Source organism: Scyliorhinus canicula, chromosome 4 (genome assembly GCF_902713615.1).
Source record: "Scyliorhinus canicula chromosome 4, sScyCan1.1, whole genome shotgun sequence".
NCBI classification, from domain to species: Eukaryota; Metazoa; Chordata; class Chondrichthyes; order Carcharhiniformes; family Scyliorhinidae; genus Scyliorhinus; species Scyliorhinus canicula.
Genome location: NC_052149.1, coordinates 199,339,834 through 199,356,146, shown reverse-complemented (window position 1 = coordinate 199,356,146; position 16,313 = coordinate 199,339,834). Strand labels below are relative to the sequence as shown.

The 16,313-nt window shown below is 39.1% G+C and overlaps 1 protein-coding gene across 4 annotated transcripts in view; it reads right to left on the bottom strand.

Moving 5' to 3' along the window:
* pitx1 (paired-like homeodomain 1) overlaps positions 1-15,969 on the bottom strand; it is a 47,082-nt gene extending 31,113 nt beyond the window's left edge. Inside the window, exons 1-2 of one of the 4 annotated variants that reach the window (XM_038795845.1) lie at positions 15,889-15,969; positions 11,419-11,485 (exon numbers count right to left, since the gene is read on the bottom strand). The gene's annotated coding sequence lies outside the window, so the exon portion shown is untranslated. Of the gene's footprint in view, positions 1-11,418; positions 11,486-14,987; positions 15,143-15,888 lie in introns of those variants that run through there. The other 3 variants (XM_038795847.1, XM_038795843.1, XM_038795846.1) reach the window with 3 other exon arrangements.
* Positions 15,970-16,313: the final 344 nt, after the last annotated feature.

Sequence of the window (16,313 nt, the reverse complement as noted above, 5' to 3'; positions counted from 1 at the left end):
GGTACAATGGTGTTTTTGAAAAGCGATAACAGAACCAAAGAGCATAAGCTCTTTTTGCATTATCACATTTAAAGAAGAAATTCCATTGGTATAATGTCAAAAGATGCTTTTTTTGTTATTAATACGTCATTCATAAGGTGAAAAATTATGGAATGAGAAAGGTCATTTGGCCTATCCTTCTGATAGCTTTTAAGGTAAGTATGGAACAAATAGAGACATTCAACCCATGGAGTCTGTTTATTCCATTGCTGTAGAATTACACTGTTGTGATCACTACCCAATCACCTGAGGTAGCTAACTCATCCTGAGTACCCTTTCGGATGATAAAGGATCTGTGAAAATTATCTTTGATGCTCAAAGGAAATCAAGCAAAATGCTACATTTGCATCATAGCCTGGATGGCAACTGCTCGGCCCAAGACCGGAAGAAACTACAGAGAGTCGTGAACACAGACCAGTCCATCACATAAACCTGCCTCCCATCCATTGACTGTCTACATCTCCCGCTGCCTTGGGAAAGTGGACAGCATAATCAAAGACTCATTCCACCCTGCTTATTCACTCTTCAAACTTCTTCCATCAGGCAGGAGATACAAAAGTCTGAGAACACGCACAAACAGATTCAAAAACTGCTTCTTACCCACTGTTACCAGACTCCTAAATGACCCTCTGGTGGACTTATAGACTGATCTGATCTCTTCACACATCTTCTCTACTGAGTAGTGCAACACTCCTGTTTGCTTCACCTGATGCCTGTGTCTATGTATTTACATTGTGTATTTTATGTTTGCCTTATTATGTTTTTTCTTTTCATGTGCGGAATGATCTGTTTGAGCTGGACGCAGAACAATACTTTTCACTATAAACAAATCCATTCCAATTTGTGTTATCAAATTATGATCTCCCAAATTATCAAGAAAATAAAACTCTTCCAGGCTTATGAAGATTATAGAGACAATATGTAGGATATTACACCTACATTACAATCTACGTTATACAACTGTGAGAAGTTGTATTCCACAAGTAACATTTTCACAGCACTGTTAGAACTAGAACCAAGTATCCCAAAGAGTAACTGATAACTACTCCCAGCATTTATCATTCTAATCTCAATTTAACCAAATATTTAACCAGCTGTTATTCAAAGAAAGCAACAAGCACTGTAAAACTGATCCCAATAGGAGTCTATAAATCTACTATTACTGTGGAACAAATCCTCAGGTTTTCCATTTCACGGTTGTCTTAATTACATATCCATGATTTCCAAATTTGTGATCTAATTTTAAGTTAAATAATGTAAATACAGTCATCTTAGTTATGTATTTCCGTATGATAAAATCTAGATAATGTCCTCCTTTAGTCTTCTTTTCTTAAGTAAAAGGAAGTTAATTTGATTAGCTTTCTTTCATAGTTTTGATGTTTTAGTCCCCCAAATAATCTTTGTTGAATTCAAGATCCATTTCTCGACACAATTCCATTGCATCAATTTATTTATTTTTTTAAAGTAGGGGAACTGAATTGTACTCAGTATTTCAATGGTAACTTTAACAATACGTTATATGGGAATACAACAAGCAAATGCGTCTGAGCATTAATTTGGTTACAGCGGTCTTAACATTGGCTAGATATTTTCAGCAGATGGTGATATCTCTCCCTTCTGACTTTAGAAATGAACACCCATCAACTGTGTACATAACATATTATGTTTCCTGCACCAGCTTCCATATTCTTATGAGTAATGTAGAAAGCAAACAGCCAGAACAAACCCTTGTGGAATTCCATTACTCACCATCCCTCCCCCGCACCCCACCAAAACAAGGCAAGCCCTATCCACTTGTCTGCAACTTCTTCAATATTGCAAATGGCAGTTAAGGCGATAGTCTTTTCTTGCAAGAGACATCTTTTCCTTAAGTTCTCTGCCTGAAGTCAGGTCCTTTGTGATCATTTGCTGAACCTAGGCAAAGGCGCATGATTATTTTACTGTGGGTAGGGTAAAGTGGCAGGCCCTGTGTTCATCTCAACTGGAATGGGGGTTGAACCCTGAGCCAAGCAATTCCCCAGAAACAATCAGAATTGACACAATTCCATCCTGGCCCTGGATCGCTGTCCGTGTGGAGTTTGCACATTCTCCCCATGTCTGCATGGGTCTCACCCCCACAACCCAAAGATGTTCAGGTTAGGTGGACTGGCTACTCTAAATTGCCCCTTAATTGGAAAAAAAATAATTGAGTACTCTAAATTTATAAAAGAACAGAATTGACACAATTCCACGTCAAAGATGTCTTGATGGCAGAATTGCCTTGTTTAATGTAACCCTGATGGGGAGGACCCCTGCCACATCCTGCCCCTTGAACCACCTACACTTGCTCTCTGCTCCCTAAAATTATATTGATAGTTGTGAAAACAGTTGAGCAACAGCAATTTGAGGAGTTGCTATGGCTTGTGGAAAAGTGAAATTCCTTTTGAGAAGAAATACTGGTTTGGAGTTTCTGCCAAGTTGCAAATTGCGGGAGGAAAATTCACCCAAAAGTGGCAAAGCCAAGACAAAAGACTGGAAAATTAGCGGAACAAATTGAGTGCAATAAGCACAAAACTGGTCTTGGTGCAGTGGGTTAGCATTGCTGCCTCATAGCGCCGAGGACCCGGGTTCGATCCCAGCCCCAGATCTCTGTCTGTGTGGAGTTTGCACATTCTCCTTGTGTCTGGGTGAGTCTCACCCCCACAACCTAAAGATGTGCAGGTAGGTGGATTGGCCACGCTTAATTGGAAAAATTAAGAAAACATTTTCCAGAGTTAATTAATTGCTAAGGTGATTTTCCACTAATTGTGTTAAGTTGGTGGCCTTCATGGAGACTTTAAAAATCAGCTGATTCTTTTGAGTACAAGGACACTAGTAGACATGTTTCAAAAGATTTTGGATTATGTGTATTTAATTTAAGGACCGACTACTATCTCCCAATATACCTAGAAAATGGTTCTTTGGTTTTTTTAAGTAATTTAAAATTGAGGTACTCATCACCGGTGGATGAATCACTGATTAAATGCTTATCTTTTTTGTGATAGACCCATTTTCAGCTTTAGTAATCAAGTTGCACCACGTTACCAATTTAAAAAAAAATTTAGAACACCCAATTCATTTTTTCCAACTAAGGGGCAATTTAGCATGGTCACTCCACCTAGCCTGCACATCTTTGGGTTGTGGGGGTGAAACCCACGGGGAGAATGTGAAAACTCCATACGGACAGTGACCCAGAGCTGGGATTGAACCTTGGACCACGGCACCATGAGGCAGCAGTGCTACTGACTGCGCCACCATGCTGCCCTAAATTACCAATCTGAAATATATAAAGGAATAATTTTTTAAAAGCAAAATAAAATGTTCTAAATTACTGCCCACTTGCACTGGTTTATGGAAGAATTTGGAATTCATGATATAGAAACATCTTGAGCAGAAATTCAAAGAAAATAACACACTTGTGCAATTTTGGTTCTATGATCCAAATCAATGATTATTACAAACTGAAGGTTTACTCCACCATGCTGAACAACAAGAACTGGATGAAATTCCTTCTGAACGCTAGCAGATTAGGAACTGCTGAACCAACAGCTTCAGCCAAATGTGGGTTCAGCCAAGAAACCTTTTCTTGCCAATTAACCAGATCATGGGGCTAAACTTTACTCACGCACCTGTCTGAATTTGGTACAAGTTGTTACACTGAATGCTGAAAAATTTAAGCTAGCTGAGCTCTGAAAAGAAATCTGACCCATAAAACAAACACCATCAGCTAGAGTGGTGGAATACTTTTATGTGTATACATATATGTGTAGTGCATGCATGTAGTTCTTAAAATGTATTTTACTGAATGGAGTTAAGACTGAAGAAGGAGTAATTTGAGCCTTAGTAACTCAAGATCAGCGGATTCATGTCTTTCAGTGAAAGGGGCACTGTTATCCATTAGCATCCCTGGTTCTGATAAACCAGTATATCCCACATGATAAAAATACTTACCATTTGAAAAAAACCTGTGCTGTTTTTAATTATCACTTTTTAAAAGAGCAAAACGATAATCGGGGCACAGTGGCTATTGTATAAAATATGGCGCAGAAGATTCATTTTTATTCATGCTTTCAGATTCTATAAATAGTGAACAGCAACATACTTGAGTATTGAGACAACAATCAGAAAATAGAAGATGAAATATACACCATATTTTTTTTCTAAAGTAATATATTGGGGAAACTCCAATTGTTAATGAATTGCTAGATAATATTAGTAAAAGTAACAGACTGGAACAACATTTTTGGATATGCAAAAAATGAGCTGGGGTTAAAATAACAACCAGCAGCAGCAGTTGTAGACTGCAGAGTCCTTGTGCAATATTATACTGTGAGGAAGTAGAAAGTTAACCTTCATGTTAGTGGTCCATGGGCTTTCTGGATGTCAGCTGTTACTACAGTCAATGTCAGTGATCATTTAATTTGCATGATAAGTTATTTGGTCAAGTGAATATACCCCAAATGTCTTAGAAGTGTATAACTGAAAATGTGGAGCAGAATGAATGTAGACAGATTGCACTGTAAAGAGATCTCATTGTTTAACATTGACTCTGCTGTGCTATTTGTTTGAAATGTTAAATATCTAATTGTGCCTTAGACCTCAACCACATTATAATGGGAACCCATGGAGCCCAAATAATTTTGAAAATATTCAATATCTGTTTAATTTTAAAATATATTTTCCCATTCTAATTTTATTAACAAGCTAGATGCAGAATTATATAAAATACATAGTCAGTAAAGAAACATGGGCTTGACTAGCCTGTGCTGGTGCTTATACCCCATGTGTCTCCTCCCATTTCATCTGTCTCATTTCAGTTTCAACGTAGCTTTCTATTCTCTTTCCTCTTATGTACTCATCTAGTTTATTTTTGAAAGCATATAAACATTTTACGCCAATTACTTCCAGTGATACTTTATTAGACACCGAATAAAAAAATCTCTTTATTTATAGTGGGCGGCACGGTAGCACTGCTGCCTCAAAATGGCAGGGACCCGTGTTCAATTCTGGCCTTGGGTGACTGTCTGTGTGGAGTTTGCATTTTCTTCCTGTGTCTGCGTGGGTTTTCTCCGCGTGCTCCGGTTTCCTCCCGCAGTCCAAAGGTGTGCAGGTTAGATGGATTGGCCATGATAAATTGCCCCTTAGTGGCCAGAGATGTGTAGATTAGGTTATGGGAATAGTGCGGGGTGGACAGGGGCGTGGACATGTTTGCAGTTCTCATTTGAACAATCAGTGCATACTTGATGGGTCAAATGGCCTCCTTCTGCACTGTCAGGGTTATATGATTCCCAGTTGGATCAATTGGTAATTAACTTGCATTTATGGTCCAACATTTTGGATTCTCCCAGAACAATATAATCTGAGAGGATAGACTGACAAGCTATGTGCTTTCAAGTTTACGTATGTTATGTGCAAGAGAATGTGAGAGAAAATAACTTAGGGGTAATACATTTTTTTTTGCCTTTCCTGTCACAACTTTTTGACAGGATGGTTGCAAGTAGACAACAATACAATGTCTTCTGTTTGGAATAATTATGTCTTAAATCCATGTCACAATATTACCTTTACTTTGGCTCTATTAAAAACATAAAAGGGAAATGTCAGAGGATCTCAGTGCATACCCAGTCTTCTCTAGCTAAATTTGTATTACTGAAAAATGTACAGGGGATGCAATAATCTGTATAAGTGAGGCTGATTGGATGGTACATGAGTAATGAAAATGGGGATATATTAAGATGTATATTTATATATATCTTAATATATATATATACATATCTTATATATATATATATATAAAATATGATATATTTAGAAATTACTTCCTAACAAAGTAATCTTGAATAATAACAAGAACAATTGTACAGATTTCTGTGTAATGCATCAATTTTCTCAATGCAATATTTTATAATTGAATACAGCATTTTTATTGAGGTTTTAGAATTAGTCACATGACATTATTAAAATTATTTCATTGATAGTATCAAACAACATCTTTATGAGGAAGCAATGAAATATTGGAACATAAATGTACCATGCTGGAGTGACAGGATCCGGATTCATGTACATGATTCTCTACAATGGCAACTTCTAGACCTCATCTCTGCCTTTATTACCTTTAAACTTGACTATTCCAATACACTCCTGCCTAACCTCCAATCCTGCACCATCTGTAAACTTATGGTCACCCAAATCTCTGCTGCTCATAGTCTAACATCCACCAAATACATTTCGCTGTCACCCCGATGCTCGATGCCTTACAGTGGTTCTCATTTTGTCAGTGCCTCAATTATAAAATTCTCATCCTGGTTTTCAAATCTTCCATGGTGTCAGTTCTCCTCGTCGCTGCAACATCTTTCAGCCATATAACCATGCAAGATCTCTGTTCCTCCAGTTCTACCTTCATACACATTTCCAATTTTCATCACTACAATATTAGAAGCTGTGCCATCATTTGATTTAATCTCTGTAATTTCCTCCCACAACCTCTCGACCTCTATTGCTTTCCTTTAAGAGGCCCCTGAAAAACAAACATTTGGCCACCTGTCCTAATATGGATGTCACAGTGGCACAGTGGCTGGCACTGCTGCCTCACAGCTCCAGGGACCCGGGTTCAATTCTGGCCTGGGTGACTGTGTGGAGTTTGCACTTTTTCCCCCGTGTCTGCTCCGGTTTCTTCCCACAGTCCAAAGATGTGCAGATTAGGTGGATTGACCATGCTAAATTGCTCCTTAGTGTCCAAAAGGTTAGGTCGAGTTATGGGGCTAGGATGGCGGCATGGGGTTAAATAGGTGCTCTTTCCAAGGGCCGTTGCAGACTCGATGGGCTGAATGGCCTCATTCTGCACTGTAAATTCTATGATTGTAGAATAGCTCCTTGTCTGCTGAGTCAAATTTGGTTTGATAATGCTCTTCTGAAGCATCTTGGGATATTTTTACTATGTTAAAGTAACTAATGCAAGTTATTGTAGCAGGAAGACGTTGAGCAAAGACAAGGACCTTCCTCAGATATACATTCAACACCAGGGGTAATAAACTATTACATATCATCTAGAAGGTGGCATGACAGTAACATTATCAGAGGAGACTTTCGATGAGGAGATGGCAGAAAGAGTGAGAGAAATAAAATATTCTATAAATACAATGACAGAGATAAATTGAAGGGTAATGAGTTGGAACGAGGATGGTTATAAAATATACAATGTGATACCAATATGAAAATACATACTTGCTAATCCAGTTTTTTTAGCTTTGTATATAATCAAATATTTAATGCTATTTCTGTTGCAAATAAGATTTTATTCTAAAATTGTTGTTTTATTGGCTTGCTATACTTACTGAAGTGCAGGATGTTGGTTTAGGGCAATGAAAAACTTTTCATACAAATGTCAACATCAAGCACACCCAGGTTAACTATACCAGTCATATATAAAGTCCCAACAATGTCTATAGAAATAGTTACTATGTGTAGTGACATTACAAATGCATTGAAAAAGAATCTCTTTACAAGGTTGGTATACATAGAAACCAAAGCTACTGTTCCTTTAATGTGCCCTAATCTCAAATTAGAAAACACCCATCCTACTGAACCAGTGTAGCATTTCTATATCCTCCATTAAGCAGCTTTGCGATTGAACCGGCCAATTTAATTGCAGTTTAGGCAGATTTCTGAGTAGTTTGCGTTGTGAACTCATTCTCTAGGAACTGAATTGAATCATATCCAAACTCATTTTGTTCACAATATGTTTACATAAAACAGAGTTATAGGGAGAAAAATAAAACTGTGGATTAAGTTGGAAAGCACCCAAGTTAATAGGTGAAAGGACTGTATGGCAATTCTACACTTCTAAACCCAACTTCTCTCTTCTTGCTTTAGTGATAATATGACCATTGGGTTACAGTGGGATGACAGGTACTATGGATTGTTATACATGGGCATCTTTCAATTCAATCATTTGGAGGCTGTGCCAATCATAACACCTATATCTGTTAATGGGTAAAAACTGTACTTAATGCATGAAGAGAGGTTGTGCGTTTCACTTCCATGCCAAATAATACAAACTGCCCAAAAGAAAGTACGCTTATTCATACATTGCAAACTGAATTTATGCTGTACTGCTTGTGAATGCAAGATGGTGTGTGGCAGCCTAATAGGGATTTCACACTTCAAGGCTTTAATGAATGAGCAGTTTCATTGATAACTGAGATTGCTTTTAAACAGCACATTTATGATGATACCCATCAAAATTAACTTTGTATCAAAAAATCAGCATAAATGCTGCCCCCATTGTACCATATAATTGTGTTTCTTTCTTTAAGGTTATGGCGTGCTATGGCTTACTATAGCTTGCTATGGCCGGTTTAACTCACTTGGCTAGACAGCTGGTTTGTGATGCAGAACAAGGCCAGCAACGCGGCTTCAGTTTCCGTATCGGCTGAAGTTATTCATGACATTCTCAACCTTGCACTTCGCCTGAGGTGTGGTGATCCTCAGGTTAAATCGTCACCAGTCAGCTCTCCACTCAAAGGGAAAAGCAGCCTGTGGTCACCTGGGACTATGGCGACTTTCCCTTTACCTATGGGTTGGGCAAATATATTGTATAGAGATCCCTTAAACGTATCACTACAGGTTTTCAACCTTTAACTTTTTGAACAGTGAAGTGCTGTCCAGAATTCTCACCCATCATGTTATTAGGGGGAAACATCCTGCTGTCACATCAGGGGAGTTCTATGCCAAATGTCAGCTTCTTGACTGCCTAAAACCAATAGTTTCAAAGTATTAAGCCATGGTAACAAATGTGATTTTAGGATATCAATAAGCACATTGATATTTATCTTTTTGACAGAATAAAGCAGAAGAGATTTCAATTGGTTTGGAGGAAATATTGCACCTACAGTGTGAAGATCATTAATATAGATTTGAATTAACTGACGAACCCTGCTTTGACATCAATGTCTCCTGATGATAATTCAGCAATCTCACACTGTTAAGCTCAGTAACCCCTCCAACCTAGTCCCCCCTTCTATCTTAAGCAAAGGTAATAAAACAGAAGTAGACAAGCTGAAAAAACCCCCAAATGGATTTGAAGTTGTTTTTAAATATAAATTTAGAGTACCCAATTATTTCTTTCCAATTAAGGGCCAATTCTAGCATGGCCAATCCACCTACACTGCACATTTTGGGGTTGTGGGGGTGAAACCCATCTGACACGGGGAGAATGTGCAAACTCCACATGGGCGGTAACCCAGGACTGGGATTCGAACCCTGGTCCTCAGTGCCAAAGGCAGCAGAGATAATCACTGTGCCACCATGCCACCCACGAATATTGAAGTTGACCATAATTCTTGAGTTTGTTTGAAGAGGATGAGCTGATGGTAAGATTCCCTCCCCTGAGTGACTGGCATGCCCAGGAAACTGAATTTTCTTTCCCATTTCATCAAAATGCATTAGTGACATACCAGCTTCACATAAACTATGCAGCATGTGATTGGTAGTGAGTTTTTACATGTTAAATCTGAAAAAAACTGCACTTCAGAAAACATTAAGAATGGGGAGAAAGAAATGGAAGATGGCACAGAGCTTCTAGCCAGGTTGCTGAAACCACTGAATAGTATCCATTAATTTTGATGTCAATGAAAAAGACCAGGGTATTATTATATTTAGTATGAGCAAGAGTTGGTGGGAAGCAATATTACTACAGAGTTATTACACTCTACTTGTGCATTTGAAGTCCTTTGCTAAATTGAGAAGACAGAATGTCAAGGAAAATAAGGATGAAAATAAATAGATACCTACTAAAGTAGCATTCCGATTTCTGACACTTGTTTTTTGTTTTACATCCAGAATTGCAGTTGTATGATGTATGATAAATTTTAGCTTCTTGGAATAAAACATAATTCACGGAAAGATGAAACTGAAATTTAACACAAACTGGGAAACACGTTCTTGAGTTACCGATAATCCAAAAAGAAACACAGGCCAATACCAGATAGACATCTGGCAGCATTTTGAATGTCCCACAGCTGTTGGGGAGAGTTTTTCAATTCTATCTTTTTTCAAAAAGAATCTGAATCGCGTCGATCTAACTAACTTGGTTACACAATTCCAGTCAATTGTAAATTACAGGTTTTTTTAAAGTCAAAATGTGAGGTTGTCAGAAATGACTAAAGGCAATTTACTTTGCTCATTGAAACTTTATTGGAATTCCCTGTTTATGAGTTGGAAGTGTATATTCCTCCAGATATTTGGTTTGTTTTCTTTGATCCTCAAGCATTTTTACAGCTGCAGCCATAGTGACATGTGCATGGAGACGTGGTTATTATTGAGTATAAGAATTCATTTCATAATTTAAAAGCGTCAAAGTATGTAACAGAGCAGAGACCATAGATATGTTGTGCTGACTGTATCATTTGTTTATAATTGCAATGAGTGAAAAAAATGTTTTGAATGTAAATTCCTAGATTAACCTTTCCTCTATTTCAATTTCCAACCTGACTCGCTTAGATGCCTAGATGCATCCCCACCCACCGCCCCGTCATGGGTCAGCCAGTAGCCGCAACCAACACCTAAGGGTTTATTCCTAAGGGTTCGCATAATCTGAGAAAACACTTTTTTGTATTGTTCTAAATCAAAATGAAATAATTTAGCATTTTAAATAAAAAATAATAATAATTAATGTTACAGACAGAGTCAGCACTTTAACAATATTATCAGTGAATAACCTGGCGTTTATTCCGAACAGCAGTAAGATCTCTGATAAAGACCAGCTCGAATTATAAACGTGGCTGTGATTTCTGATAGATTAATTTGGTGCCTATTTTTATATTCATTTTGTAAAATGATAATTGGGCAATGATGATGTTAACTTTAATTATGCGAGGATGAGTTAAGGGCAGAATGTTTTTTTTTTAAATCTGTGATTACTGTACCAGGCTTTTTCACAGGGAAAACTTTTTTAAAGTCTAAAATAATTATGTTTACTCTTCATCACCACGTTTGAAAACGCACACGCCGATGGATGAGAAACCAATGGTTGATCCTTTTTAAACATGAACTGTCCATTCGCAAATGGCGCTGGTCATAAATGTAGACTAGCCATTGAACAGAATGAGACCAAACAATTCCAATAAGTAGAATCCATTTAACGCGCAGTTAATTAGTTATAACAAGCAGTGACTCAGAAGGATGGTGCACATGGTTTTGAGACATCAATTGATTTGACTAAATTCCATAGCAATGCTTTGTATTTTCTTATCAAAACAGAGCTCGACCCCGATCCGCTTGTTCATTTGCTCTATAGCATCTCGGTAAAGGATATCCACATCCCAGACACACAACCCGGCGAGTAAAAGAAATGTCCCCTACCCGAATCTGCACAGAGGGGCAACCTCTTCTGCTGATATTTCCGTTCGGTACCGAATTTAGACCTCTGCTAAAAGCAATCAAACAAAACAATTAGACATGAGCGGAAGAAATGTGTTGAAAATAAGTGTCAGCATTGGGCGCTCGACAGCAAGCGTGTAGAATTATTAACATGGAGTAATTACCGCCTCTTGTGTTGGACCAGCACTTTCCTCAGCCAATCCACTAGATAGAAATGGTAAATTAAGGGGACAGACACACCGAGATCATTCGCTGCAATTGTAATGTCTTCGCTTTTGGCGTTATTTCAGTAAATTCTAACAATTATTGCAGTGGCCTCGACCACGTTGTTGCTGCCATGCATTTATTTTAGTTAGCAGATATGACTATTGATTTGTCAGCGGGCATTTGGCGGCAGTAATAAAAGCAAGCTCGCTCCCAGAAGCAAAATGACTGAATGTAGCTGAATATTATTTCCCAAGGAGCTATCTATGGCGGGCAAAAGGAAATCTGCCAGAATATTTGAGTCAGGCACATTCCGTGTATAAATCAGAAAAAACGCTGCACATTCCACCACGTTGTTTTCGCCACGATTTTGCAAAGATGTTCTCAGTCTCCTATACTCTGTTCCAAAAGTGACAAAGTCTTTTCTCGACCCGAATTTAGGTAACACAAATTCCCCCCCAAAAATAAAATAGCTTAATATCTGAGATGAAATTTGGTGGTTAATCAGCAAATCGAGTAGCCCATATACATTTGGCCCCGAGTTCCCATTGACAGGCCAGATCCTAAACCTGGGCGCAAGTACCGCAATCAACCTAACGAATTTTTATCGGTTGTTTACTTTGCAAATCCTTTCCTTCTCCAGCCGATAGCATGTAGTTTGTTTGATTATGCGGGCTTATTTGTACAGTGTGTTGCCCCGACGCCAACAAGAAACAGCAGAGATAACACATACTACTCCACAGCAGAAACACCACAAATACACAGGCCCTCTTTTGGACGCTAGATGGTTTGAACTAGGATCAAAACAGAACTTTGCAGAGGACTGACTATCAGATTTCATAATTTTCCTTCCAAACACTCGCTCCCCCCCCCCCCCCCCCCCCCCCCTTCTTTTCACCCTTGAGTTGGTACTGAGACAGAATCACTACCTGAGGCCAGATCATTAACAACCAAAACTTGACTATTTATTAGAACCAGTGGATACATTTTTCTTAATAAGAAAAGATATTCCGTCAAGGCTCGCAGATTGTGCCCGAAACATCAGTTAATGAATATATAACATCCTATAAAATGTGTTAAATAACCGACTAACATTGAAAAAACTATGCAGCTAAACATTTAGAAAACATTAGAAGCCGAGAGTTGACATCAGCTAATTTGCAAATATCGGTTTCCAAATAGCACCGACGTTCTGGAAATGAGTCCGAGGTAAAGACACGATTCAAATAGTTCAACATTTCAATCGATAACTATTATTGATCAGGCTTCGATAAGTACATACTTGTAATAACCGTTTATGTTGTGAATTATTTTAAAAGGAGAATATCACGAGTTGGAAATTATCTTAGATTTTCACGGTGAAAAATGGCATTCCTCTATTTACACCCATGCACCGTGTGGTCTTCTCTCGGGCCTTTTCCATCCGTGCCATTGAGTTGGTGTTTAGAAACGGGTCCATTTTTTACAGAAACGTTTAATACAGTTGTATTGCTGTTCCTTTGCCAGTTGCCTGTTGTTTAATATTTATCCACGGCTACTTTAAGACACTGGTGGAGTCAATTGCAATGCAAGCTGTTTCTTGTAAGGTGTTGTGGATTTCCATGTGTCGTTCATGGAAATCCTTTGGGCGCCTCACTAAAAAACAATCCGTATAAGGGGGCATTCTGTGAGGTAGATTTGACCGTTTCCCCTACTTGATGGGAAGTCAGATATTTGACAGTTTAATCTGAAATTTGTGAATTAATTCAATAACTGCATTCATATTGTAAAAGTGGAAACACATTACAATGGGAAGTAATTAAGATCACAGTGAATCCAGCAGGTTGTACGCGTATGAAAGAATGTAGCAATCGATTATTCATAGATATATATTTCATAGGGCAAAATTTAAAATACATTAAAGGGATATTCTCTCCCCATCGCCAACTTAAAAAAAAATAAAACTAGGGCTTTGGATTTTCTTTACCTCGAGAGAGTTGCTATATAACACAGCAAGGTTATGTTAGCCGAATCCTTGAACTAAAATGAATGGTAAACCACTATGTAAACATTACTTAAAGCGTTTTCAGATTCCAGTATCAAATCTGGAACACTGGGTTTGCCGAAAAGAAAACCACTGAACACTGATTTTGCCGCAAAATCTGCCAAATCAAATAAATGTCTTTATATTTAAAGTGGGGTCAATCGCAAACACTCCATGATAAGGGCTATTCCACACACACAACATACACACAAACACACCCGGCCTACATTATTGGTAAAATCAATAACCTCAACACCAAGGAAATGATTGTTTAGGTCAAAGAACAAGCCTTATGTTTTTTTTGACAGAAATATAATTTCTCGCTCCGAATACATTCTTGGGGCTGTCTGCCTTTAATTCCACTCACTTAAACATAACCTTTTCTCGAGTTGGATCTGACCCCAGTTATAATTATGATCGTGCGTTTGGTTTTGTTTTCAAGTGTGAATTTAGGACAGTCTGTAATCTGCTCTAACCCTACACTGACATATTACATTTTAAAATATGCATGCATTAAAAAAAAAGATGTTTGCACGTTTCTTGATCGCTTCAGTAACATGTTGAACCACGCTGGGTGATTGCTTGGCAGGTTGAGTCGAGGTACATTCTGAGCGCCTGCAACTGGATGTTGCTAAGAGGGAGAAACACTTTCCTCTCCCTGACAGACTGACACCCCCGGGTTTTTAAAACGCTCGGCTGCTTCAGGAAATTATATTTTGGTCTGAAGCAAATACGGCAAAGTAGGAAACTGCCGAATGTAAGTCTTTTAAAAAGAGGTAATAAAAAAAGACAAGGAATGATTTACATTCCCCATTTGCTTCTCCTCTATGAGGGAAACCCTCTGAAAGTACACTTTCCAACTTTCTGGTATGTCGGTCGCAGGTCTGACGAACCACAGAGTTTGTACATAATTTACACACGGTGTGAAATCCGACAAAATCCCCTCCCTCCCCCCTCCCAACTACCCAACTTCAGAGCTACAACCAAGAAATTCATCTTTTCATAATGACTATTATTCCAGACAGCCAACACAACACTTCAGAAAAGAAGTTTAAAAGGGGGCGGCGGAAGAGAATTCAAACTAAACACTGAAGAATCACCTCAGACTCGCTGCTTTTTTTTGTTACACAGTGACATTAAATCACATTCCCACCGAGTGCAAGAATCTTTGCAACAATCTGTTTTGAAATATTGCCAGCCTTTCCGCGATCACACGCAGATTTATCTTAATTGGGAGAATTGCAATTTTTTTTAAAAACAAAAAGCACGTGTTTCATTTCTCCACTCTGTCTATCACATGATTGGGACTAAAGTGTGGACTCACCGTTCAGCTGCATTGTTGGTTGAAGCTCTGCTATCCTCGATCCGCGCTATCCCGCATTCATTAATGCAACAGTCAAAAGCGTAACCCTCTAACCCTCAGTCCAGGAGCAGGGATTGGGGGGGAATGGGAAGTTTCTGGATGGGGTTGGTGTGGGGATCGGGAGGTTTTTGGATGGGGTTGGTGTGGGATCGGGAATGGGAATTTTCGGATGGGGGTGGTGTGGGATCGGGAATGGGAGGTTTCGGATGGGGTTGGTGTGGGATGGGGAATGGGAAGTTTCCTTCGGCTGCTGTGGGTCGGCAGCTTGCCTCGGTGCCTGGTATGTGACGTAAGGCCTCCCCACCCTTGGGAGCAGGGCTGTGTGCTCAGACAGCACCGTTTATACAAGAGGTTGGAGGTGGCTTTTTAATTGAGTGTGTGTGTGTGTGTGAGTGTGCTGGATTTCTGTGCTCTGCAGTGCTTCTCACCGAGAGAGAGAATGGGCGCATTTCACTCTTTGGCAAACAGTGAAGGAGCTGCTTCTTTAAGACAGGTCACTCTCTCTAACACTGCCCCAACCCCCAGAATAGAAATGACTGCAGTTATGACATTAGCCACTTTGATCCTATGTAAATAAGCACCTTTCACCTTTTTATGTTGAAATATAAGCTAAAGTGTTGCATTTATAATCTTTTAGGTGATTATCTTGTAAACAAGGGGATTAGGTACATTACTTCTTTTTGGAAAGGTGTCCTGTTTATATTTATGGGGGAGGGAGTTCACAAGACGCGCTGGGGTGCAATGTCTCAAGTCTTGGCAGCGGTTAGGCGAACCTTTTATTTTATTCACAAACATCCCAGGAGGAAAATGCACCCTTTACACGTTTGCTCTTTCCATCCCCTTCCTTTCCCAATAATCTCACCTTGCCACACACCTTGCGTGGGAGAGAAGGCTGCGGTGAGCTTGTTGACCCGGGATCTGTTATTGCGACTCTGTCTGGAGGGCGAAGGTGACGACTGGGGCGGTGCTTTCTCTTCCAACTGAGGTGACAGCCGCACTCAATAAGGAACTCGGTGATAGAGACGCATCATTGGACGTGACATTCACCCCACAAATGCTGGCACTGTTTATTGATGCTGGGGTGATGTTCCACCGTCCCGTTTGTCCCCGTGGGCATGTATGGGGTACAATACTATAATGTATTATTTAAAGCAGTCAATTGAGTTTTACTTGTTTACCCCAACTGCATTATTGTCATTGGTTTGGCCAACTATGTAAATACTGAATTTAATATTTTACAATAAAACAATATATTTCGGGCAGCATGGTGGCACAGTGGTTAGCACT